The following is a 27,353-nucleotide window of genomic DNA, read 5'->3' on the forward strand; positions in this document are numbered from 1 at the left end:
GATTCTCCCATCTGCCAGAAGTCGGCCGTACAGTGCAGACCACAAACTGAAAGCGGAGCTGACTGAGGGAGGGCATGCAGCTCAGAGGTGGGAGCACGCAGTGTGGGGAGGCCAGTGGCGTCACAAGGTGGGTGCGGGGGGTGCGGCCCGCACCCGGGTGTCACCCGCCGAGGGGTGACACCAAGGTGCAGGCTCCCCCTCAGTAACGGGAGCCGGGTGCTGCACTATAGCATTAAGTGCAGCGCTCGGCTCCTGTCAGTGAGGGAGATGGCACTGTCCATGCCCGCACCTCCTGCACCCCCCACGCCATTGATACATAATGTATCATACATTTTTTTTTACAGCGGCCACGGCAGGGTAAGCGTCGTGAGGCCACGCCCCTCCCGAAGGTCCATGCCCCCGACACACCCCCTCCTGAAGACCACGCCCCCATTTCGGCGATTGTGACGTGCATGGTGTCCTTCCCCGCACCGGGTGTCACCGTGGGGAGGGACGCCACTGGGGGAGGCACCCAACTCAGGGGGGATTCCTGAGATCCCACTTAGGAGGATCAATAGCTGGGATCCTACAGATGGAGAGTAAGTTTTGGTGTTGTATGTGATCTATCTACAGTCTCTGGTGGGTTCAGTGGCAAACGCAGGATTTTGAAAGGGGGGTTTCCAATACTTGGTTACAAAACCAATGTCAAAAAATCTAACCACATACAGGCAGCACTCCTCGGGTACTCAATAATCCAAGCATGTTTATCTATTACTGTGCAACATTTCAGATGAATTTATTACATATTTTGGCAAAGCCTTGATGAAATATGTAATAATTGCATCTGAATCGTTGCACAGTCATAGATTAACAATCTTGGATTATTGAGTACCCGAGGAGCACTGCCTGTATCTGATTGTATGATCAAGACTGAGCGCTCTGCACCCCAGCTGTTGAACTTTATTTGGTGCCGTCTACTTGATTATATTTATGTGGAGCTTTTCAGCTCCTCGAAGAAATAAAAAAGGCGGCACTGCAAACATACACTGTGACATATACACGCACACTGACAAAGCCTAAATGCATATACCAACACACGCAATCACTGCACTGACAAAGCCTACACACACACACACACCTAACACTACACACCCACACTGACAAAGCCAACATACACACACACTGACACTCACTGCACTGACAAAGCCAACACACTGACAGACAAACAAACTGCACTGACAAACACACACAGACTGACAAAGCCTAGACACACTGCACTGACAAAGCCAGCACACACACAGTGAAATACACACTGACACAAACACACCTCTCACTTGACACAAATTCAGCCTTATAAATACAGCGCTGGCATGGCTTATTAAAGATCATGGCTCCCCCCACATGTAACAGATTACACCCACCTGCGGCTCTGGGAGAGAGCATCGGTCACTGAGGAGGATCAGACACATGAGCTCTCAGCCTCCCACAATGTGGTGCCCATAGGAATTTAGAGCTGCCCAGGAGGAGCTGCGCTACTGCTGCAGCTCCCCCTACAGGCAGCTCAGCCAGGAACAGCTGCCGACTCACTCCGATCTCTTTACAAAAAAAAAAAATATTGCTAAGCTGCGCTGCGATGTAGTGGTGGGCAGGGGGGGTTTCTAGGTACTCGGAACCTCCCGTGCGTGCACGTATGGGGTTTCTTATCCATCATTTGACTCTTCTCTCTCTGGGGTGTTTATACATCCACCTACAGTCTCTCATTCTGAGGGTTTTCTACATCCCCACCATTTAGGCCTCAAGGTCCTTGCAAGGCCCTTTGAACATTGTTGGATGTTGCCCTATTGTTGCTGGTTGCAAATGGGCCCCCATAACACTTCAAGATTCAGGGCTCCAAAACTGTAGATCAGTCACGGCTTACACCACTGCACAAATGCCGTATTGGCAACAAAGGGCAGTCATTTATATGTAGTTATAAATGACACGCAGATGAATACCAGTGTCCATTTACAGCAAACAATCGCAATCATAAAAGGTCTGTATTGTGGACACAGGAAAGACAGCACTATATAATTTTGCAGCCTATGTGGCTATTCAACATGCTATATTTAAATGGGCATCTGGCTGTTCTGGCACATTGTTTAAACATGAATATTGTTTGCAGCCATGTAACTCTGGAGCACTTAACAGTGGAAATCAATCAAGGCAATATTCAAAGGGGTCAATCCAATTTGATTCAAGTTGGGTCCTGCAAGCCATTCTCACAGCAGACTGGTGCTGCAAATTTAATCTGCAATCCAAATCCAAACTAGGGGTGAGCGGGTTCGGATTTCTGAAACCCCCCCCCCGATCCGAGGCCGATCAGAGTCAGGCTCAACTTTTCCCGTCTGAATCGGATCTGAAATCGAGGCAAAAAGTAATCATCCCGCCTTCCGGGTCTCGCGGATTTTGGATCCTATATAAGGTACCCGCGTCGGTGCCATTTTCTCACTCGGCTGTGGACAGTGAAGAGGGAGGGTGGGAGTTAGGGCTGGCTGGGCTGTGTAGTGTACTGTAGTGCAGAGTAGTGTTGTGCTGTGCTGTGCTGCTGTTGTCCATAGGGGCTGTGTCCACTACTTCAAAGTCCATAGGGGCTGGCTGTGTTGTGCTGTGCGGCTGTTGTCCATAGGGGCTGTGTCCACTCCAAAGTCCTGTGCAGTGTCCCAGTCCTAAAGGGGTGCTGTAGTGTTGTCCAGGGGGTGCTCTGTCCATCAGGGGTGCTCCCCCCAAGTGCTAAATTTTTTTTAATTTGTTCTGTGTTTGTGAATTGTGTGCGCAGTAGCCGCACGTGCATCAACAAAGTAGTGCCAAGCGTGCGCCTGTGTCATAAGTAAAGGGCTGGCTGGCTTGACCGTTAAAGGGTGCTGTAACCCCCAAAGTACACTTCAAACCAAATAAAAAAATGTTTTCTGTGTTTGTGAATTGTGTGCGCAGTAGCCGCACGTGTATCAACAAAGGAGCAGCGCCAAGCGTGCGCCTGTGTCCCATAAGTAAAGAGCCGGCTGGCTCATTTCTTAAAGGGTGGTGTAACCCACAAAGTGCACTACTCTCCAGCAAAAATAAAAAAAATATTTTCTGTGTTTGTGTGCACCTTAGCCGCACGTATATATCAAATCGATATAACATAAATGGAGGACCAAACTTTCTCCGATAAAAATAAAATAGGGAAAGATCAAGAACCACTTCCTCCTAGTGCTGAAGCTGCTGCCACTAGTCATGACAGACGATAACATGCCATCAACGTCGTCTGCCAAGGCCGATGCCCAATGTCATAGTAGAGGCCACATACAATCCCAAATGGCAAAGTTCAGGAAAATGACCTTAAAAAAACCATTTAAATCATCTGAAGAGAAACGTAAACTTGCCAATATGCCATTTATGACACGGAGTGGGAAGGAACGGCTAAGGTCTTTCCCTATGACTAGTGTGTGTCATACTAGTATGCCTAGTATGTTCATGAATAGTGGTTCAGCTTCACATGACGATGGAAGCCCTCCTCCCACTAAAAAAAAATCAAACGAGTTAAGCTGGCAAAAGCACAGCAAAGAACTGTGCGTTCTAAGAAAATATCACAAATCCCCAAGGAGAGTCCAAGTGTGGTGGTGGTTGCGATGCCTGACCTTCCCAGCACTGGACGGGAAGAGGTGTCTCTTTCCACCATTTGCACGCCCCCTGCAAATGCTGAAAGGAGCACCCACAGTCCACTTGCTAATATGCAAATTGAAGATGTCACTGTTGAAGTACAACAGGATGAGGATACTGGTGTAGCTGGCGCTGAGGAGGAAGTTGGCGAGGAGGATTCTGATGGTGATGTGGTTTGTTTAAATCAGGCTCCGGGGAGACAGTTGTTGTCCGTGGGATGAAAAAGCCCATCACGGTCATGCCTGGGCAGAAGACCAAACATTCCACCTCTTTGGTCTGGCAATATTTCTATACAAATCCGGACAACTGTCTTGCCATATGTAAAGGTGAAATATGTAGGAGTAGGGACGTTAACCACCTAGGGACATCCTCCCTTATACGGCACCTGCAGCGCATTCATAAAAAGTTACTGTCAAGTTCAGAAACTTTGGCTAAGACCGTAAGCAGTCCAGGGACACCTAAATCCCGTTGTCCTGTTGTATCCAAGTGCCTGAAAACCACACAGTCAACTCCCTCCTCATCAATTTCCTCCTTAGTCAGGATCGGAAGTAGTCCTGCAGGCCATGTCACTGGCATGACTGACTCTCCTATCCGGGATTCCTCTGGAGGATCCTGCATTGCTACGCCTCCTGCTGCCACTGCTGCTGTTGCTGGGAGTCGTTCATCATCCCAGAGAGGAAGTAGGAACACCACTATTTTTACTAAACAATTGACCCTCCAACAGTCCTTAGCGAGGAGGATGAAGTACGACAGCAGTCATCCTGAAGCAAAACGTATACTTGAGGCCTTGACTGCTATGTTGGTGTTAGACGTGCATCTGGTATCCACCATTAGTGCAGTGGGATTTAGACAATTGATGGAGGTAGTGTGTCCCCGGTTCCAAATCCCATCTAGGTTCCACTTCACTAGGCAGGCGATACCGAGACTGTACAGAAACGTCAGAAAAAGTGTCCTCAGTATCCTGAAAAATGCCATTGTACCCAATGTCCACTTAACCACGGACATGTGGACAAGTGGAACAGGGCAGACTTAGGACTATATGACTGACAACCCACTGGGTAGATGTATCACCTTACGCAGCAACAGCAGCAGCGTCACCAGTAGCAGCATCTCAGAAACACCAACTCGTTCCAAGGCAGGCTACGCTGTGTATCACCGGTTTCAGTAAGAGGCACACCGCCGACAACCTCTTAGAGAAACTGAGGGAAATCATCGCCCAGTGGCTTACCCCACTTAGACTCTCCTGGGGATTTGTGATATCCGACAACGCCACCAATATTGTGCGGGCATTACATCTGGGCAAATTCCAGCATGTCCCATGTTTTGCTCACACAATAAACTTGGTGGTGCAGAATTTTCTGAAAAGCGACAGGGGCATGCAGGAGACGCTTTGGGTGGCCTGAAAAATTTCTGGCCACTTTCACCATTCAGCAACTGCATGCCAAAGACTGGAGCGCCAGCAAACACTCTTGAACCTGCCCCGCCATCACCTGAAGCAAGAGGTTGTGACGCGGTGGAACTCAACCCTCTATATGCTTCAGAGGAAGGAGGAGCAGCAAAAGGCCATTCAAGCCTATACATCCACCTATGACATAGGCAAAGGAGGGGGAATGCACCTGACTCAAGCGCAGTGGAGAATGATTTCCGTGTTGTGCAAGGTTCTCCAGCCCTTCGAACTTGCCACACGTGAAGTCAGTTCAGACACTGCCAGCTTGAGTCAGGTCATTCCCCTCATCAGGCTTTTGCAGAAGCAGCTGGAGAAAGTGAAGGAGGAGCTAAGACGGAGCGATTCCGCTCGGCATGTGGGACTTGTGGATGAAGCCCTTCATTCGCTTTGCCAGGATTCCAGGGTGGTCAATCTGTTGAAATCAAACCACTACATTTTGGCCACCATGCTCGATCCTAGGTTTAAAGCCTATGTGGTGTCTCTCTTTCCGGCTGACAAGCCTGTAGAGGTGCAAAGACCTGCTGGTGAACACACTGTCAGCTGAAGCGGAACGTGACACGTCAACAGCTCCTTCTTCATTTTCTCCCGCAACTGGGGCTGCCAGGAAAAAACTTAGCTATCCTAAGCAACCCGCTGGTGGTGATGCAGGGCAGGCAGGACCAAGTTTGGACATCTGGTCCGGACTGAAGGACCTGGCAACAATTTCTGACATGTCTTCTGTTACTACATATGATACTGTCACCATTGACAGAATGGTGGAGGATTACATCAGTGACAGCATCCAAGTAGGCATGTCAGACAGTCCATACCTGTACTGGCAGGAAAAAGAGGCAATTTGGAGGCCCCTGTACAAACTGGTTCTATTTAACCTGAGTTGCCCCCCCTCCAGTGTGTACTCCGAAAGAGTGTTTAGTGCAGCCGGGAACCTTGTCAGCGAAAGGCGTAGGAGGTTGCTTCCACAAAATGTGGAGAAGATGATGTTCATAAAAATGAATTATCAACTCTTCCAGGGAGACCAGCCTCCAGAACGTACAGAGGGACCTGTGGTTGTGGATTCCAGTGGGGACGAGTTAATACTCTGAGGATGAGGATGTACACAACACTGAAGAGGGTGAAGAATCGGTGGATGAGGACGACATCTTGCCTCCGTAGAGCCAGTTTGTGCAGGGACAGATTAATTGCCAGCTTGTTTTGTGGGGGCCCAAACGAACCAATCATTTCAGCCACAGTCGTGTGGCAGACCCTGGCGCTGAAATGATTGCTTTATTAAAGTGTGCATGTCCTGTTTATACAACATAAGGGTGGGTGGGAGGGCCCAAGGACAATTCCATCTTGCACCTCTTTTTCTTTGCATTATGTTCTGTTTGGGGCCTAGTTTTTCAAACTGCCATCCTGTCTGCCACTGCAGTGTCACTCCTAGATGGGCCACGTGTTTTTGCCGCCCACTCGTATCTCTTAGCATAGTCATCCAGCTACCTCGGTGCAACCTTTTGGACATAAAAACACTATTGTGAGGTGTTCAGAATAGCCTGGAAATGAGTGGAAATTAAGGTTAATAATAGCATAGGAGCAGAAAAACCCACAAATTCTGTGATTTTAGCTGTTTTTATGCTTTTTAAAAAAAAAAAAAACAGATCCAAAACACAAAACCCAGTACCCAAAACACGGAAGTGTGGTTTTGGCAAAACCAATCCAGATCCAAAAACACGAAGAAAGATCCAGATCCAAAACCAAAACACAAAACACGAAACGTGGCCGGTGCACACCCCTAGATTATTGTCAGCTTAATGGGTGAGTTATAGGTATTGATTTATGATATATGCTCAGTAAATGTGTTGATCTCTCCACCCCATAGGATGAAGCTGCCATTGATACAGTATTGTAATGGATTCATTATTAATAACATTTTAGTTTTCAAAAACAAAAATGTACCAGCAATCTATGTATAGGTGGACATTGCTATGCTGCCCATCCACTAGAAGAAAGGCAAAAGACTGGATGATTATAGACATTGTAATCAAGCAGTCGTTTTTCTATCTGTTTATTATGTGATGTGCCTACACTGAACGAGCAGTCGTTCAGTGTAGGAACATCAATCATCTGCTAACATGCTGTCGTCAGGTTGACCAGCATGTTTGCACAATGGTAGATGGTCTAAAACGACCAGCGGGCGCACGCATCGCTGGTCATTTTAGACACTTTAGTGAACGATCTTCAAACGATTAATGAACGACTGAATGATAACAACGTCATTATTGTTCAATTGCTCAATTTAATTGCCTAGTGGATGGGCACCTTTAGCCAGTCGTTCTCTCTTCATCAGAACTGACATTTAATTTTGTTACAACTTTTAACAATAACATTAGAATATAATTATTCTGCATTCAAGGGGACATTCTATATTCGATGTGTTGATGTTAATTTTTGAAGATGAACAATTTTTCTATGTCAAACAGCAATATTAGTTGACTTATTACAAATGCACATTTCCTGATCTAATAATTCATTATTTAAACCATCTTTAAGTCATTAGTTTTTGCTTGTAACATACTATGACATGATCAGTATATATTTGATTCAAATAAATTCAGTTTTGGAGCTAATCCTGTTTGCAAGTAATGTTTGAGATGTTCTATAAAATATATATGTATCTGTCAAGTAGTTAATACAGGATATTGTTTTGCACATCTCCAGAAAAAAAAAACATTCTTTTTTTAAAGTTCACAAAATGTCATTCAATAAACTGCCTCTCACCTTTTCAAACAATTAGTAACTCTATTCTCGTCCCCTGACTTGGAATTGTGACTCATTTTTCTGCTACCAGTTTGGTTCTCACCTTTCTATTTCACTTCTATGGTTTCCAACTATTAGCAGCTTTATTTGCAAAACAATGCTCTGTGTTTGCTCATATAAACTCTCATTGATGTTAATGGATATAACTGACAGTATTTTCACACGTAAATAAATGCATATTATGTAAATATGTATTTTCTAAAACATGTGAATATGTTATCTCTGGTAAACAATCTCAATATTTGATGTGCATCTGTAAATTTGGGGTATATTTAAATGTTATGCATATGTCATTCCCATGTGCAAACAAATGTTAATTTACTATAGATTTAATTTAGATCTTAATATGAGATTTGACAATGTATCACCTTCTTTAACCTCTTCAGTGGTGACCACCAGACATTAACACCCTACACTACAGAAAGTATTAAGAAATCCAGAGATGGATCCTTCTAATGCCCAGATATCCCAAATTCTGGCTTTAATATATTCAGGGCTGCCTTTATTTGATGTGATAGTTTGACTAGATTTCAAAATTGTATGCCTTTGTTGGGCTACCATGTTACCCTGACAAACTTTATGCAACTCACTCAAACTAGGGGGGATAAAATGCATTGTTATGTTCCCATGAACATTTTACTATGAATGTACTGGTTTTGCTGTTTTATTTTAAAAGGTGGATTAATGCACAAAGTATTTTTTGGAGTTGCTAATACATAAAAAAAACATTAGCTTTTAGTTCAGTTTTTTGTAATCTTAATTTGTCATATTGGGAAGATGTCAGTTTAGGAGGAATAAGCAAACATTTCATTTTCTGGAAATTGAAAGTCTTCTGAAAAAAAAGTAGGGTTTGTTTAGGAGCTGAACAAACACATTACTAATTGCTGTTGGAAAGTGACCAGCCAAAATAGTGCTACATAAGCTCAGCACAGGGGCATGAGGCAAAAACAACTTGCTTGTGACACCTTATCATGAGTTGTCATAGCTTGTGATATATTTTCACAAATGAGTATATTATAAATTATGTCCTGCTGAAATCTAGTTAAATGAGAACATACATGTATTCTATGGGCTAAATGTAATAGAGTGTGAGCCGGCGCCTCTGCAGAAATACATGTGAGTATGCCCATTTATTTTTCTAAAGCAGCAAGCATGTTAAAAGCTAAAACAGATTGGTTTAGCCATTAACATGATTGCTGCTATAAATTTACGGGTATCCTCATATGTATTCCCACAGCAAAGCTGGCACACACTCTATTACATTTAGCCCTATATGTCTTATGTGTTTTTATATATTTTGAAGGAATCCCTAGTAAAATTATAGATGGTCCATATTATAGTTGCCTACCCTCCTGATTCGGCTGGGAGCCTCCCAAAAATCGGGTGCTGCACTAGGCCCCCCGGAAAGGCAGGCCCCACGGAAAGGCAGGCACGTCTCCCTGCAGTATCAAGAGAAACCCTGCAGTGGGGGGAGAGGGGGGGTGTTTTTAATTTTGTCCCCTTCCCCTGCTTCACAATGCCAGTAATCTCGGCATAGTGTAGTGGGGACGGGGTCAGGATGATGCAATCGTGTGGCCATGCAACCACGGCTCTGCCCACAAATGCCGTGTAAGCTGTCCAGCCCATCCCCTTGTGCTGGCCATGCCCCCCTGCTATACCGATCTGGCTGCTGTCTCCCGGTAGGGGCAGCCAGAATGTTAGCAACCCTGGTTCATATGTACTCTATGTCCTGGATTTATTTTTTAGCTTTTTAAAAATTATAGTGTGTTGAAATGTATGTTTGCCTCAGAAAAGAGCTCGTCTATGGGTTTTTAAAATGTATGAAGGAACAATTGTTTGCCTCTATTCCTGAATGTCCATTACATTCTTCTGGTTTTACAGCCAGACAGCAGAAATAAACTGCATGTACAAAGCCTAGAAAAAAGGGTCTGATATTTTGCTGTGTGTCTCACTACCTGGGCAAAGAGACAGGAGGCCTTTACAGAGAGTCACTACATTACCTAGTGTTTGTAAATAAGATAACCTTACCTACAATTAATGATACTGTGGTTTGGACACTAGATCAACCCTTAAATAGAGTAGGATCATTTGTTAGATAGCCAGAGAGACCAGGGTTTGTTTTTTTATTATTCTCTTTCTCACCTACCAGAAGAAAATGGAGTAGTCCCACCAGACTACAGGACTTTTATGTCATTTACTGCCTGCTACTGCAACCATCATGAGATGCCATCAGGTACCTTTAAATATTTTTACACACACATTAACATATTCTGTTTGATGAGTGAAATCTGGAGGACAGTTTTGGTTTGATTTGGAGAATCTCCCAGTAGGCCTTCCAAAAGCGAGAAAAAAACTGCAGCCCTTAGTCTGAGATTACAGTATCTGGACAGCCATAAATCTGATAGATGCATCTAATAGTCCACAGGTTCTCAAACTCAGTTCTCAGGACCCCAAACAGTGCATGTTTTCCATGTCTTCTCACAGAATCACAAGTGAAATAATTAGCTCACCCTGTAGATCTTTTAAAATGTGTCAGTGAGAAATGAATACACCTGTGCACCTGCTGGTTGACCTGCAAAGTGTGAACTGTTTGGGGTCCTGAGGACCGAGTTTGAGACCCACTGTAATAGTCTATTGAGCAGTTTGAGGTGCAGGGGGCAGGTTGACTAAATGAACAAAAAGCACCTTAATGGAAAATCGATCCACAAAAACTGAGATAACCATGTACCCTTTATATGGTGGTAATTCAAGAAAAAAATGTATAGAGATATCTTTCCAATGAATGGATTGTACTGTCAGAAGTTGTAAATCAGTGCTAGAAAGGTTAATCTACACCTTGTTAATGGCCAATTACTCACATAAGTTTGTTCTGACTGAGAAATTTGTGGCCACTAGAATTATCTGGTAACTAATTATACATTCTTGTTGATACCTAGATGGCATGCAGTGGGGAAGACATGAAATTGCTGAAGGACTATTCTCCACAGTTGAGGAGATGGAACATATATTGAGATTTAATAATTAAACACCTAGCTTGTGAAACTTGCAAAGTAATTTGTCTTTTTGTACTACGAGCAGCTTCAGAAATTAGTTTCCAGATAACAGAAGAAGTAACCATGGCAATGATATTTGTCTCTGTTATTATGGGTAAAGCCTTTTGAGAATGATCTTTTACTTTCTTGAAAATGCCTCGGCAAGGCAAATGTTTTTTAATTCTTGGTGCCTGGCAGGTAAGTTACTATAAAATTGAAGCATCTAAGCAATTTAACCCATTGGGCTTGTCTGGAAAACAATCTTTTAGTCAGTTTTAGATGTTTGTGATTACTATGGTTAGTATATAGTAAATTTCAACAAATCATTGTGAGCAATAACTATTGTTAGTAGCTCATAGTCACTAATGGTATAATTTTTCTCAGCAGATGATCATTTTTTTTAGAAAAGTAAGAACAATGTTGTAGAATTTGTTTGAGTTCTTAGCACTGAAATAGGACAGCTCCTACTGCTGATTCTGAATCATGTACATAACTTCTATTATGAATTGGAGCTGTGAATTCGGACAACCTAAAACTTGGGTGGATTGTATGGCTTCCTCAAGCTCATAAGCACTGTGCATCTTACTGGATCAGGTAAACTGTGCACCTTTTTGGGTGAGCACAGTTAGAAATTGACCATTTTGGATAACCCTTTCTTTAATCCACAATAATAAAAACATTCAAAAGCATTCGCTTTGACATGAGGGGATTTTGGCCAGTCCTGGATTTTCTTTGTTTTGTTTTTATTTATTTATATTCCAGATGCAGTCAACATATGGCTCAGAAATTAGATATTGTGAGCTTCAAGATCTTTCTATTTTAGCACATAGTAGAGATGTGTGGAGATTTTGGTGTTGGCAAAGCCACCCTCAAATGTTATGGTTTTGGCAAAACCGCCGTCAAGTGTTTTGGTTTGGATTCAGTTTACAGTAGGATTTGGATTGCATTACAATTGATAAAAACAGCTAAAATCATGTAATTTGGACAGGTCTTACATGTAATCCAAAACCAATATTCAGTCTTTAAATCTGAGTTCTGAATTTACAGCAGACCTGAACCAGAACTAATTTCTTCTCGGAACCCCAAAAGTGATCCAAGCCAGGACTCGATTTAACTCAGAATCCCTAAGTTTGGTGTTCAATTTTCTAGAAAACCATACTGCATATCTCTTGCATATAGTACATGTGTTCTGAGACACTCCAGTGCTCTTTTAATATATGTTCTAAAATGTCTGAATATATAGGAATATTTTCTAAGTCAAGGGTAGGAAACTGTGACTCCAGCTACTGTGGAGATTCACATCCCAGCCCTACCACAGATTTAGCATGCCCTAACAGCAATATAGTGGCAGGGCATGCTGGGATATGTAGTTATACAGCATCTGGACTGCCACAGGTTACCTTACCTGGTCTAAGTATATACCAACAAACTGGTCAAGAATGTTTTGGAAAACATAATTTACAAAAAGTTGTAATTTTGCTGGGGCATTGACCAGACCAAATGGCATAATTATATTCTCAAAATGTCTATATCGAGTTCGGAAAGTGGTCTTCCATTCATCTCCCATACTAATCTTGATTAATTTATAAATGCATTTAAAATCTTATTTGGTAAATATTTTTGTTACTCACAGACAATCAAAAAGCTCAGCAATTAGTAGCAAAGTGTAGCAATCCTTACCATCATCACACTCTAGACCCTGTAGTCTATGCAGGTCCTCTGACTTGATAATCGTATTGGAACTCCAGGAGTACAGGTTGAGGGATGTAGAAACACTAAGCTAAATTGTCATACTGTATATATAATCTTTGAAATTCTGCTGTTCTAGTCCAAAATCTCACACTGGACTTGATCTTAGTCAAGATGGAAAAAGTTTGTGAGTTTTCCAATCAAAAGAGGGATTGTGTTTGTACCCATGGCATTCCAAAGACTACAGAAAACTTTGGAATATATACAACATCTAATATGATTTATTCACAGTAATGTTTAGTTATTTAAACACATAAATGCTTGGTTCCCTGATTAACTGGACCCAATACAATGGGAGAGCCATCAATAGTTTCAAGGGAAATACTGCTTTCTTTATGTACTATGGGTACTAAATATCTATGAAACAAGACCTCTATCAATGTAATAACCAATGGATCCTGAGTTAATGAGAGCCAGCATAGAATATTTTATGCTATTGTGATGCACTGTAAGTAGTAATGAAACAGTAAATACAATATGTAGGTGGTTTGGTGGAGCTAATAGTAAGAGAAAAATTACTAAATTAACCCCACCCCTCCTTCTTCTTATAGCTGGGTCTCTGGTGTTTTAGCTTATTTCTTTGCTTTCTTTGCTAGATAATGACTGGAAGAGTGCAGTAAAAGCATTGATTAATCCCCTTGCATCCATTGATACTTCTGTAGAGATAACAGGCCCCACAAATTACCCACTTGCATAGTGAGTTGACCATGACTTTCAGAAGTCAAGGTTATAGTATTTGAATCTCTAGAGAGAGAAGAAGCGAAGTTACTGAGTAAAGATCTACACTTCTCCTTCCTGCACTTTGTTAACTGGTAATTGATGGCTATACATTGGTCCATGAATTCCTCCAGACTCACAATTGGATCCATTAGGTCCAATTCATCTTTAATATCCTCATTTAACCATTTTTAAAATTTATGCCAATTGTATGTGTCACCCATTCACTGTCTGAACTCCATTTTATATTGTAAGACTGAACAATCTCCTTGGTTCAAGGTTCTATTAAGGTGTTCTACCAGCTAAACAGTTTTTGGGTGGCAGATTGAAGTACACATAGCCATTACCCTAAAAGCTGAAACATATCCTTCATCTGTTTAGACATAAAAATGGTCTCCTAATCTGTGAGGATATCCTTGGTTAATCCCAAGTGAGTAAGCATCAGTACCAATGCTTTGGCTATAGAATTCAATCATATGGTTCCTTTTGGCAACACCTCTGGATAGTGGATTGTATAGTCTACCACAAAGAGGATATACCATTGCCCTCATGCTGGCTTCTCTAGTTGGACAACAAGGTTGATTCCAATATGCTAAAAACATTGTGGCCTTGTTACTTCCTTGCTGGCACCTTTTCCATCATGGCACTATTATGAATGGGAGATATTCAGGCCATTTACTTATTCACAGATATTGATGTGGCATAAACTAAGGTACAGATGCTAGTGGCATAGAGTTCTGCAGCATAAACCAGAACCATTCTACAGTGAATGGTTTGTGGGCCAAGACTTGTAACCTTTAGTTCAGATCATGTGTGAGATTATCTAGAATTTACATTGCCAAATCAGCTTCCACATACAGCTATATTTTAATAACCCTAGAAAAATCAGAGAGCTGCAACTAACTGAATTCTAACTTTCAAAGCATGACCTTGAACTTGTTGGGATCTCCCTTGACCATACCTCAAATGCGAGAAAATAATTCTTGCTTTAGGTGTTAATACTCCAACATCTAAATCAATGTAGTTTTGTGAGCTGCGCCACATAATTAAAGTGTTAGAATTTAGCACATTTTGTAGTTCTTTAAAATGCCTACAGATAAGCTTCTTTTATGCTATTTTCTATAGAGCATAGTGTTATCCTCCTAGGTCATAGCTACTTGCAGCACTTGTGCATGATGTGCAACAGTGACTCTCAAAACACCTTTAAGCATTTATTCCACTTTATCTGTTTAAGCAGGTGAGAAACAGACTCTGGCTTCCATAAGCATACTGCTCCTGACACCACTTGTGTTGCTGACAACTTCAAGTTAACAATTACATTGAAACTTTGGTGTAATACAGTAGTCTGCTTGATTTGCCAGGCACACATTTATTCTAGCAGAACAATCTCATCATTGATGATCCCTAGCACTAAGCTAACACACTCACAATTTATTAGATAGGCCAGCCACAAAGCAAAAATACTCAGGTACAGTAGGTTGTGGTATTGTGCCATTGCTCAATTGGTATTGGTATTAATGGTGGTGATTTGTGCCAAACTAAAACTTTCCACCACCATTACACACCACTACAAGCCTAAACTTTGGCAAAAAACAGGATGGATCCATGTTTTTTACATCAAATTCTTCCCGTACCATCTCTGCATTGAGATTCCTCAGACCAGGCAACATTTTTCCAATCTACAACTGTCAAGTTTTGGTGAGCCTGTGCCCACTGACCTCAGTTTCCCCTTTTTAGCTGTCAGGTCACTGCTGGCACCACCATTCGGCAGCTTTAGGCAGCTGCCTAAGGGCTCAGCTAAATCTTATACTAAAAAATTAAGGATGTCCCTGTGGTGGCCGTGGGCCCAACCAGCTGCAGTCTCCGCTGTAACTCAGTCACCTCACCAACACTGCACTGGTCACTGCCAATGCTTGGTCTTCTCTCTGCTGCATCCGGCCAGGCTGCCTGTTAGTGCTAACGTGTGCTGTTTACAAGTATAGGCAACCACCCCTGAAATGCTCTCTCCTTGCCTTAATTGCTCCTCTTCCTATGTTGAGACGAGGAGCAGGGCTGCTGGGCTGTCTGGGGATGAGGGAGAAGACTTCATTATTAAAAAATGCTGAATGTTGAAAGCCAGTGTGGAAAAATAGAAGCTTTGGGTTGTACTATGCTCATTTCAATCTGTCTATCGGCATGCATTTTGTGAAAGTAAAATCTTGGTTAGACCAAAGTTCCTTTATTAATAAAACATTTTAATAGGTGACTTAGGTGACTTATTTACCATAAAATGATCATTCATGCATTCACCAAATTTAACAATGCAAAACAATGATTGAAGCACAAAATGATGGTCCACAGGATGATTTTTACTATCAATTGTGAACAAAAACTTTGAATGAAAGGTAATGTAAGCTGATTCATTCATTCAACATTCTAGATGTCTTCTCCATGCACATGCTATTTGTGACACAGACATATAATTACAGAAACCATATAGTGACTTTCACATGTAAACCATGAAGGAATAATAAATACACAATTTACAAAAAATAAGACAGCAAAAATCTCCTCTTTTCATGGTAAGCCATGTTTTCTGGAAAGACAGTTTTTATTTTTACAAATTGATCTTTGAGGTTAGTTCCTTGCTTAATATAAAAAAGTGGTGGCTGCTGTAACTTAGCTCCTAATACAGGGTCTGAACTGATTATGTGCTAATGCTCCAAAAAGGTTGACACACTTTATTGGTGACAACCGAACTGAGATTCATCAGACCAGACAAAATTTTTCCATTCTACAACTCTGCAGTTTTGGCAAGCCTGTGCCCACTGTAGCCTTAGTTTCCCCTTTTTAGCTGTCAGGACAGAGCCGGCGCCACCATTAGGCTGCCTAGGGGTTCCGCTAAATCTGGTATACTAAAAAATGAAGGATATTTCTGTGTCGGCCATGGATCCAACTCAGTCACCTCACTGGCACAGATGGTGTAATGTTAGCATTACTGCCTCACAGTGCTGAGGTCATGGGTTTGGCAATAACAACCACTGTTCTCAAATTATATGGCCATATTTTAAAACACTAATTAGTCTTATACATTAGATATATTTTTTAGAGAAATGGTCAAGTTTACATTTAGTAAACATTAGACAAAGGAGAATACACATATACTTGAATACATAATAATATAGGCAAAATGCAATATTAAAATAAAAATATAATAATTATAATAATAAAACAAATCTTTTTTGTATAACACAAATGTTAAAAATTAACATTGATCTTAATAAATGATGAGGATTAAACATGATCATAAGAACAGAGCAATCTCACAATAATTATTCTGTCCAGATGGTTTCCACATGTTCAACTAAAATATCCAGAAAATTTTGTGTTCATCTATATTACCTCCTGTTTCACAAATTGTCACATAGATTTACAAATCAAAGATTCCAGCTTAGCTCCATGTTTCTCCATGTTTACATATCCACAAATTGCGTCTCTCATACGGGGCGGTAATGGATCAATAAACTAGAGAGTGGTACATGGTCAATAACTATGTGTCTTAAAGAGACTGGTACTTAAGTATAATCACACATTGGAATCTCTAAGATACATAGTTATTGACCATGTAACACACTCTATCAGATGCGGTGATAGAGGCAGTCGTTTCTTGAGAGTTAAGACCATCTGTATCCACCGACTTAATACTATTCATCCCTATGGACTCAATGAGAAACTGCTGTTGAATGTACTTAATTAACCCCACTAGTGTATTGATCCATTACCTCCAGTGTTGTTGACCCATAACACCAGCAGGATTAATCTTGCAAATAGGGTTATAGTGACTCTTGGTTTTTTTTTATCACTATTTACATAGTACATATATATTATGTTCTATAAGCTTAGTGTGATTGATATTTTGGCATATAATCCTTTATTCATGTATAGAATTCCTGTATGTATAGAATCCTAGTATATTCTTTGTGCATATGTCTCCAAAGGTGTTGCTGACAGTGGGTCAGGTAGACTGATCACTTGCATTAGCTTGTATCCATGGAGACTGGATGCGCTTTGTTGATGACATCCGCTGGGGACCGCCAGGCAGCTGCCCTGCGTGGTATCTCTTCCGGCCCGGTCTGCTGTAGCTTATTGGACAGAACATCTTACTTAAGGTAAGAACATTTATCCAACACTTTTCATTATGTACCATCTGACTTCTGTAATGCTTGCCCTGAGAAAAGGGACAATTGGGCTCTGAAACGTCGGCTGCACTTTATGTACCATATAGAAGCATGCAGTATATTGATATAAATATTGACTGATTACATTTGGGAGTGCCGCTGTTCTTGTGGAGATATATATATATATATATATATGTAGTTATATAAAAAAAGAAGTCCAAAAGAACAGCGGCACTCTCAAATGTAATCAGTCAATATTAATATCAACATACTGCATGCTTCTATATGGTGCTTTGATTAGAAGCCATATAGGTTAGGGTATATAAACCCTGTTAGCAGTACAGATCATTATCCTTTAAAAAAGCTGTGGGACACAGGAAAATGCATCAGGAGCATTCTGTACTGGACTTTTATTTGCACTGGGACTTTACCACCTGGACCAAGCCCTGGATTCCTTTTTATTATCTGGACTCAATATGGTGGTTTATCACGTACTATTCACTCAGCAACTCTATCCACAAAGGTCAATTTCCACCAAGGGACTACCAACGTGCAGGATACCTTCTGCTAAAGACCCCTATAATTCTGGATCACAGTGGTAACTTTATGAGACTGTCTGAAATTCATCTATATAATATCTAATGTGACACCAGCCAACAGATTCCAGTACCATAGGATAGTATAATAGGAACTGGTGTTTATAGCATTATATGTTCATTATCCCAGATGCTTATTACCAATTGACTCTGCTACCTTGTTTTTAAACTCCTTTATGGATATGATGCCATTCTGATCTCAAATGATGCATATGGCCAAATGATTGTTTGACAATTATTCTTATTTATTATTATTAAATCTATATTACGCAATCCATTCCATCTTATATATGCATTTTTTAAATGTTGATCAATAGCGCTGTTTATTCATTCTTCCATACCAAGGGATCCTATGGTATCCTGCTTAGGGATTTATGTAGAAAGAAGCCCATAGGCTTCTATATGCAATGCCATCTATAAAAGGCTTTGCCTATCTGGTACAGGCACCAGAAAGTTTCCCTTTCCAGAGCTTGATATATATGAAGAATCGCCATTTGTAAATCCCATCCACAATAATGAAAACAAGGAGACGTAGATATATGCAACTTGAGGAAAGTGTTAATAAATAACCCTGATATGTTGGTCTAATGCTCAGTGGCATACGCAGGTGGGATTTCTGAGTACCCAGAAACCCCCGATGGATCAATTTTTCGCTGAAACTAAGAGATCTCAGACTCTATGATTTCCAATGTTGTACTGATGTATTGGCGGTGGGACAGACAGGCTCTGTTGACTGGCTCCTGTACTCATACAGGACATGTTACACCCCCCTATATTAAAAAACACATTTTTCAGTATGCAATGCCCAGGATATGATCTCTCAACTTCATACACTGCAGTCAGAAATGTAACCCATGGAGCTATTTGATGTTATGAAACTAGTTGAATGGTCAGTTTAAAACCATTGCAGCTAAGCAGATCTATGTGTGTGCAACCACAGCTACACACTACATAGATATACTTAGCTGCAATGGGTTAAAACTGACTATTGCAACTAGCATCATAAAGTTTGAATTACAAGGCTTGCTATGCAGGAGCAAGTAGCTCCATGTGTGAGGTGTTTGACTGCAGTTTATGATGTTGAGAGTTTGAGTCCTGGCTTTGGCTTGCTGAGCATTGTCTGTTTTAAATACCGGGGAATATAACTAAATGACAAGTGTTACCAGGGCCTGATTAAGGTTTCCAGACACCCCCCTATAATACTAAAAAATACTGAGCACAGTTCTCAGAAAGTCACCATTTCCACTGCACTGTGCAGCTAACAAAGCTTATACAACATATATCTTATGATCTAATGATATTTGTGGAGTGTAATGGAGACTTTAGCTTCTGAGGAAAACAAGGATGACTCTGTGCAGGTAGCATAATGTACATAAAGCAACGGGTTTAGCAATAAGTCACATCGCCATAGCCAGTAGTCACTTTAAGTACTTTCCTCAACACTAATTTGCGATGAATTTGTGACTAACACACTTCTTTAATTAAGCTGTGATGAAGCTGCCAACATGGAATGAATTAAGTCTTATTTCCTCGCTTCCAACTGTGTGGTGCTCCCCCAAGTCCTAGTGCACACAAATCACACTGTTACTTAAAGCTCAGTATATAAATGTATCTCAGATTTGGTGTTCTTGGACTGTTCTGAAAGCAAGTTTAAGTGTGTTTAAGTGTACTATAAATGTGTGTGTCTGTCTTGCCTCACCCCTCTCTATCCACTGCCCTGCACCCACTCTGCTGCTCTGCCCCACCCTTTCTCCGAATACTTCCTCCGCGCCATACTTACCCCATTCCCAGTGGCCCACCGGGTTCTCCACAGGTCTGTCCACTCTTGCTAGCAGTGGGAGCCATTGCAGTTTGCATGTTGGAAATGGGACAGACCTTAGATAATTATTAAATATAGATTTGATGGATATTGATATACTGTATTGTATGTTTTCATGTTTATTTTTCTGTATCATAATGCTTTATAATGTACTTGACAGTCAATACTTGTTGGGACTTTGCAATACATGAAGAGCTTCAATTAGAGGGGATGGGACAGACAGACTAGAGAAAGTGATAACTGCAGAAAAAATTGTGTGTTTTGCCTAATTCAATTAATTGTTAATAATGAACTAGTTGAGACAGCAATGTATTGCCTGATTCTTTTTCTTTTTAATGATAAGATAAGACACTACATCTACAGTACATTTTAGGTTGATATAAATCCACAAGTACATTGTAAGTGTTGCTCATTTCATTCATTTTTAAGATCATATTGTCAGGGGACATCTTTTGGTTTAGTGATTTAGGTGAAGACGTTTGGGTGACCCTAGTCACCCAAATTGCATCATGTGACTGCATCTTTATGCTAATGCCTTAGCCAAAGGGATTCATACAGAGACGTCCACCGGCTGTGGTACTAATCTGTCGCTGTGTGTATTAAGAAGCATCAACGGCTGCATCAGCTGCATCATTGGAAGTACCATCAAAAATTTAACCAGTCCTATGGCAGGTGCAATTTCTCCAACTGAACATGGCTGCTGGGGTCAGTGCAACTGAGTCTCAAGACGCAGTCACTAACCACAACATGACGTACCTGTGTCTGACTAGCCACCCTCCTGTTACCACCCAGACACACCCTCTGAAATGACCTCTCTCTGCATCCAAAGTCGTCATGCAGCTTTCGGTGGTAACCATCGAGATGCATATGCAGACTGAAAACATAGGTCGTTTGAGTGAGGCATTGACATAGCGCACTCCTATGAATCAGGCCAGTCATTGTATAATTCCCTGAGGTCAACAAGTTTGTTTATATATTTAATAGTTGTTGTTGATGTATGAAATCATGTAATATGGTGCCAACATTATTTATAGTAAGCTGACCGATCTGATTGCAGTCTCTGCTTCCTTCTGATTTGAAGTCTTTGAGTGGATAGATTATTTCAGTGGTTCTCAAACTCGGTCCTCAACCCCAAACAGTTCACATCACATTTTCCAGGTCACCCAGCAGCTGCACAGGTGTAATCATTACTCACTGACACATTTTAAAAGTTCCACAGATGGAGCTAATTATTTCACTTGTGATTCTGTGAGGAGACCTGGAAAACATGCACTGTTTGGGGTTCTGAGGACCGAGTTTGAGTACCTGTGGATTATTTAAAAACTTCTGTAATTAAAGAAACAAGCATTTCCTATTGTTTGCCTGTCTTGGAATTTGTTATTTCATTATGTTTTCCTAGTTTCTTTCAAAAACCCATATATTTTGAATAAAATGTAAATTAGTATCTGTTAAATACAAAACTATTAGGCAACCAAAGTATAAATTCTATATATGTACTGATGGCATCCGATAGCAGGACTTCTTGTTGAACTAATAGAAAATGCTACTGGTAGGTTAGTTAGGTATGCAAATTATTACAGGTGTTAGAGGAAGGCCAAGTGCAGAAAACATTAACTTTAGAATTCCTTTAATTTTATAGATGTGTATCCTGCTTCACTTTGGGCATTCAATTAAGGCTACCGAACCACCTAAAATTTGTCAATATAAAAAATGAATACATTATTTTGCTCATCTTTGATGAAACACTAGAGAGCAAACTGCTCTCTAAATGATGTAGTCAAATGATGTTATTTATTTTTGTTATTATTAACAAAGTATAATTTTCCCCAGAGTTTATAATGAAGCTGATTTGTTATGCAGCAGAGCAGTTTTAAAATTGAAGCTAAAACCCAAAATTTTATATGCTAACCCTTGTGACCTACTTGTGTTAGCTCTTCTTAGCTTCAATGCCTGCACGATCCATTTAACATATGGCTTTCATGTTACCAGCGTGAGGGAGAACATTTCTCTCTACAAAACCTCATTAAGAAACATTTATTCCACAGTGCTATTTAATTTTGCTACTGCATAAATTTAAACATTTTAACTCGTTATATAAAATCACATATATAATGTTATCCTGTTGCTTTGCTTTAATAATGACCATAGCTCTTAGTGTGAGTTTATTCAGTATTAATGGCTACTAGATGTTTCAACCTGGAATTGCAGACTACTGTATATTCAGGTCCTCTGAATGGAGAAATGAGATAACCATCATCAAAAATTGCATGACTGCCAGTTGTTCTATGTTGAGGATAAAACAAGCATACCCACATAAATCTGTCATTTGTTTAAACATGTGCTAGTGATCAAAACAGGAACTTAATGCAATTTAAAGATCAAACTTATAATGTCCAATAAAAATTTTGATTTGTTTTTTATACTGTCAGATGGAAACACACTACATTCTGAATAAAAGTATAATGGCAAAAAAAGATTTAGATAGGATAAGAACAGGAACAAAAAAAAATATTTGACAGATGATAGAGAAAGAGATATACTGTAGAGTAACAGAAGAGAGAAAGAAAAGGATAAAATTATGGGGGAGTGCTGAAGAAAGGAGCAAATAATGAGAAGGAAAAAGAAAAAAAGAGAGACAGGAGGAAAAAGAGAAAGAAAGAGAGAGAGAAAAAGAGAGAGAGAGATCCAGGTAGCGCAGCGGACACATCCAGTACAATATAATAGTTTGCATTGCTTATTGTGCTACAATAATAAAAAAAAACTGAAGAAATTATTTGAAAAAACTCTATAATAAAGGTCATCAGACTTGTATTATCATGCCCAGATATTTTTCTCTTTCTAGGCCGATTTTGCTTTCTTAGTCCTCCTTACCTTCATCATAGAGATCCATACATATCCTCAACCATCTCTTTAAATATTAACTGAAATTTGTGTTTTATTTCTGCTAGGCATCAATAAGAAAATAAATGTGTATGGTGGTGATAAAAAGATACCCTCTTCCCCAGTCATTCTCACACTCTCTATGTGGACTTCTGTGGTCTTTTCACCAATCCAGCCTATTTATTATACCAATTTACATGATTATTTAATGGCACAGTGGCTAGAATTGAAACCCAAGTATTCTTGTTTCCTGACACACTCCATAAAAACATAATGGTATTTTAATTTATGGTTGAAAAAAAGTACTCTAATGTGTTTGTAGGTGGGTATTTGAGTGTTAGGGAATTAAGACTGTAAGATCCAATTGGACAGAAACTGATGTGAAAGACAAATACTCTCTGTACAGTGCTACATAATTTATGAAGCAATATAAATAAATGATAATAATAATAAGAATATACTGTAGGAGCCCTTTTCCATTTAAGAAATGCTCTTTATTCAAGGCAGTGGCAGTGCAGTACAGGTAAGTGCTAGTTACAATTTCTAAGTACTATAAGTATATAGTAAACAATCACCTATAAAATAGAGGTTATAGAATAAATACTTGCTAAATATTCATATATAGAATCTAGGCCATAGAATAGGGAGAATGTGTTGTAAATAATCATACATAGAATAGGTGTGATATAATTGAGAGAATGTCCACATACACCTTTCCGTAAATACTGTAGCCCCGGTTGGCAGTCCACAGACTTTGTGGCTAAGCCGAACCAAGTGTCTGCCACACACTTTTTCCATAATGCCCATCACTAATGCAACAAAACTACAATGCCCTAGATACTGGAGCTGGCATTACATGCAGCTGACAAAAGCAACTTATGCGCTAACCTTGGTGAAAAGGCAAAAAACTGAGGACTGATACAAGTGAGCCGCACCATGCATCACATCACGATTCATTGTGCTTAATCTGCAACTTTGTACCAAATTCTCTGCAACAAAAATAATAATCCTAAGTGACTAGGACACTACAGTATAAGTGACTTTGGATGTTGCTACAATGCAAATATGATGTTTGGGAACTTATATTGGTGGTGGAGCGTCTAACACACATGTCTCGCCTCTGGAGCCCGTGAGACATGAAGGATAGGTGTATGAGGACACATAGCTGTATCAAATATATGTGTAAGAAGGATAGGTGTATGAGGACACATCTGTAGTAAATAATCATAGATAGAATAGAATAGGGATTGAATGGGGGAATATATACACCTCAGCCATAACATTAAAACCACCTACCAAAATATTGTGTTGGTCCCCCTTGTGCTGCCAAAATAGCACTGACCCTTCAAATGATGTCCTCCATAAGACATTAGCAACAGATACATTAAGTCCTGTAAGTTATATGGTGAGGCCTCTATGGCTCGAACTTGGTTTTCCAGCACATCCCACAGATGCTCATGGATTGAGATCTAGGGAACTTGGAGGCCAAGTCAACACTTTGAACTCTTTGTCATGTTCCTCAAACCATTACTGAACAATATTTGCAGTATCTTGCTGAAAGAGACCACTGCTAACATGGAATACCATTCATACCGATTCTGTGGTTATTACCTACCAAAATTTGTTCAAGAAAGGGCAAATGGAAACCGGCAACAGGATCATGAGCGCCCAAGACTCATTGATGCACATGGGAAGCAAAGGCTAGACCTTCTGGTCAGATCCCACTGAAGAGCTACTGTACTGCAGCACAAATTGCTTCAAAAGTTAATGCTGGCTATGATAGAAAGGTATAAATACACAGTGTATTGCAGCTTGCTGTGTAGTCGCAGACTGGTAAGAGTGCCCATGTTAAACTTATAATGGGCAAGTGAGCATCAGAACAAGACCATGAAACAATGGAATAAGGTGGCCTGATCTTATGAATCATGTTTTCTGTTACATTATATGGACAGTTAGGTGCATGTGCATCATTTACCTATTGAAGAATTGGCAAAAGTATGCACTATGGGAAGAAGGCAAGATGGCAAAGGTAGTGTAATGCTTAGGGCAATGTCCTTCTGGGAAACCTTGGGTCCCAATAATCATGTGGATTTTCCTTTGACACATGCCACCTACCTAAATATTGTTGCAGACAGCCGTTCATGTGCAATCCCCCCTCTAAGTGCCTAAACCTAATCCCCCCCTTCCCCACCACCTAAACCTAAGTCCCTCGGGGGGGGTCTAACCCTAAGAGCCCCCAAAGGGGTGCCAAACCCTAACCCTCCCTTCCCCTAGCCAAACCCTAACCTCCCGGGGGGGTGCCTAACCCTAAGTCCCCCCGGGAGCCCTAAACCTATCCCTCCCCCCCGCGGCTGTCTGCAGTGGTGCCCGGCATCACTTTGATTGGGATGCAGGGCGCCGGTCTACTGGAATCAGTAAAATAACAGGCGTCTAGATTTAGTCGCCTGTCAATTAACCATCGCCGGGATACAGCAGTTGGGAAGCCGGCCATCGGGATTCCATCCGCCGGCTTCCCGACTGCATACCATAACCACTGCATACTGGGAACACTCCACAAGACCTGCTGTTTTGGAGATGTTTTGACCCAGTCATCTAGCCATCACAATTTGTCCCTTGTCAAAGTTGCTCAGATCCTTTCACTTCCCATTTTCCCTGCTTCCAACACATCAACTTCAAGAACTGACTGTGCCATTGTAACAATATAATCAATGTTATTCACTTCACTTTAGTGGTTTTAATGTTATGGCTGATGGGTTTATCTAGTAAATAATCATAGATAGAATTGTGGTTATAGAATTGGGAGTATATAGCAAGTATTTAGACATAGAATAGGATTATAAAATAGGGAATGTGTTTAATATGTTTCCATAATTACTGTATGTGTTATAAAGTAATGTATATTATTTTAAATATAAAGTATATTCACATTGTTCAAAATAGTAATTATTATTAATGTCTATTACATGTAGATATGAGTAATTTATTTTTAGCTTATCTTTTCAAATTAAATCTATTTTCATCTTACTTATATGAATTTTCAGAGGATTCAGTACAGATCAGTATTATTACAAGATAGTTGTTGTTGAAGATAACTGCGTTCAGATGTAAAGAAAATATCAGATAATACTCTCACACAACTTACACAAGCTGTTTCTCCAGCAGGTGTGAAATAGGGACAGTCTCTCTTTTACATTCCATCTGTTTTTTAGTATACACAAGGGCCACCTTAAACAACAGACCAATATGTTTGCCATTCTGTTGAACTTTAAGAAGGCCCATGAGATATAACCGGGAGGTACTGATATGAAATCAACACAGTAAGGCATCAGAAAAAGCCTAGGAAATAAGTTCACATCATCATTAATATTCTACATGGAAATGCCGTAAACTTTGTTATATTTGCACAATAAGTACCAGAAGACCAATGTATTTAATTACATAAAAAACAGGTTGCTCTAATGTAGACATGAACAATTAAAGAAATGTATCAGCAAAAACAAATAAATGAAAAGAAATAACAAAATGCAAATACTGTACATTTACAATAATGATTGCATAAAAGAAAACTCAGACAATATTCCACATCTTTGTATTATAGAACTTCTTACTTACTGTAGCAAGATTCATATTGTGTTACTGAATTTACAGTAGATCAGATGTCTAACATAAGGCCTGATTCAGCAGCAGATGCTAATGCGATTGCAGCTGTGATTTCGCATGGAAAGCAGCTGCGAAAATATGCTAATGCCTGCCAAAGCTCAACCAACATAAAGATACAGACTGCTGCTATCTCACATCCGTCCAATGTCACTCTTCTGCATAAACATTGGTACCACTGACGCATATCGGTCAGTCACGCAGCATTTACAACAAGTCAGACCAGTTGCAGACACTGCAAGTCTCTTTGCATGCAGAGAACTCTCATGCTGCATATGCAATCACAGTGGCTTATTTATGCATGCCCATAAAACGGCGTTCAAATGGACAGATGTCTGCGTTCTTCCGAACACCACCCGTCTCCACCCCCAAATGCTGACAGCTTGTCACTTACTTTACGATGAATTCCTCTGTGCGCCTGTTATCACTATGCAATCGTTGCACAGGTACAGTGCTGCTTATACGCATGCGCGATGGCAAACAATCACTCGATCTGCATCTGTAATCCCCATTGTATATGCTGCTGAATCAGGCCCATAGTTCATTGTGGATCTAGTGGATTTTCAGTAGAGCTTGATCATTCACAAGCTTCACATCTCAAATAAGGATATAATAATTATTTTAGAACAATTTTCTGACTGTATCTCATTTTCACTGACACATAATAGGATAAAACATGCGGAAAAGTAAAAAATAATGATACAGATACTGAGATTAGAAGGACAAACATTGATAAATGAGACAGGATTTGTTATAAAAAAAATCTGTCATTAAATCTAAAACAAGGGTTTTCTGATCAATTAGTTATACATAGTGAGGGTTATTTACCAGCAAAGTGTAAATTTATAA

The sequence above is a fragment of the Taudactylus pleione genome, unplaced genomic scaffold (assembly GCF_031769625.1).
Source record: "Taudactylus pleione unplaced genomic scaffold, aTauple2 ptg000086l, whole genome shotgun sequence".
In the NCBI taxonomy this organism is placed as follows: domain Eukaryota; kingdom Metazoa; phylum Chordata; class Amphibia; order Anura; family Myobatrachidae; genus Taudactylus; species Taudactylus pleione.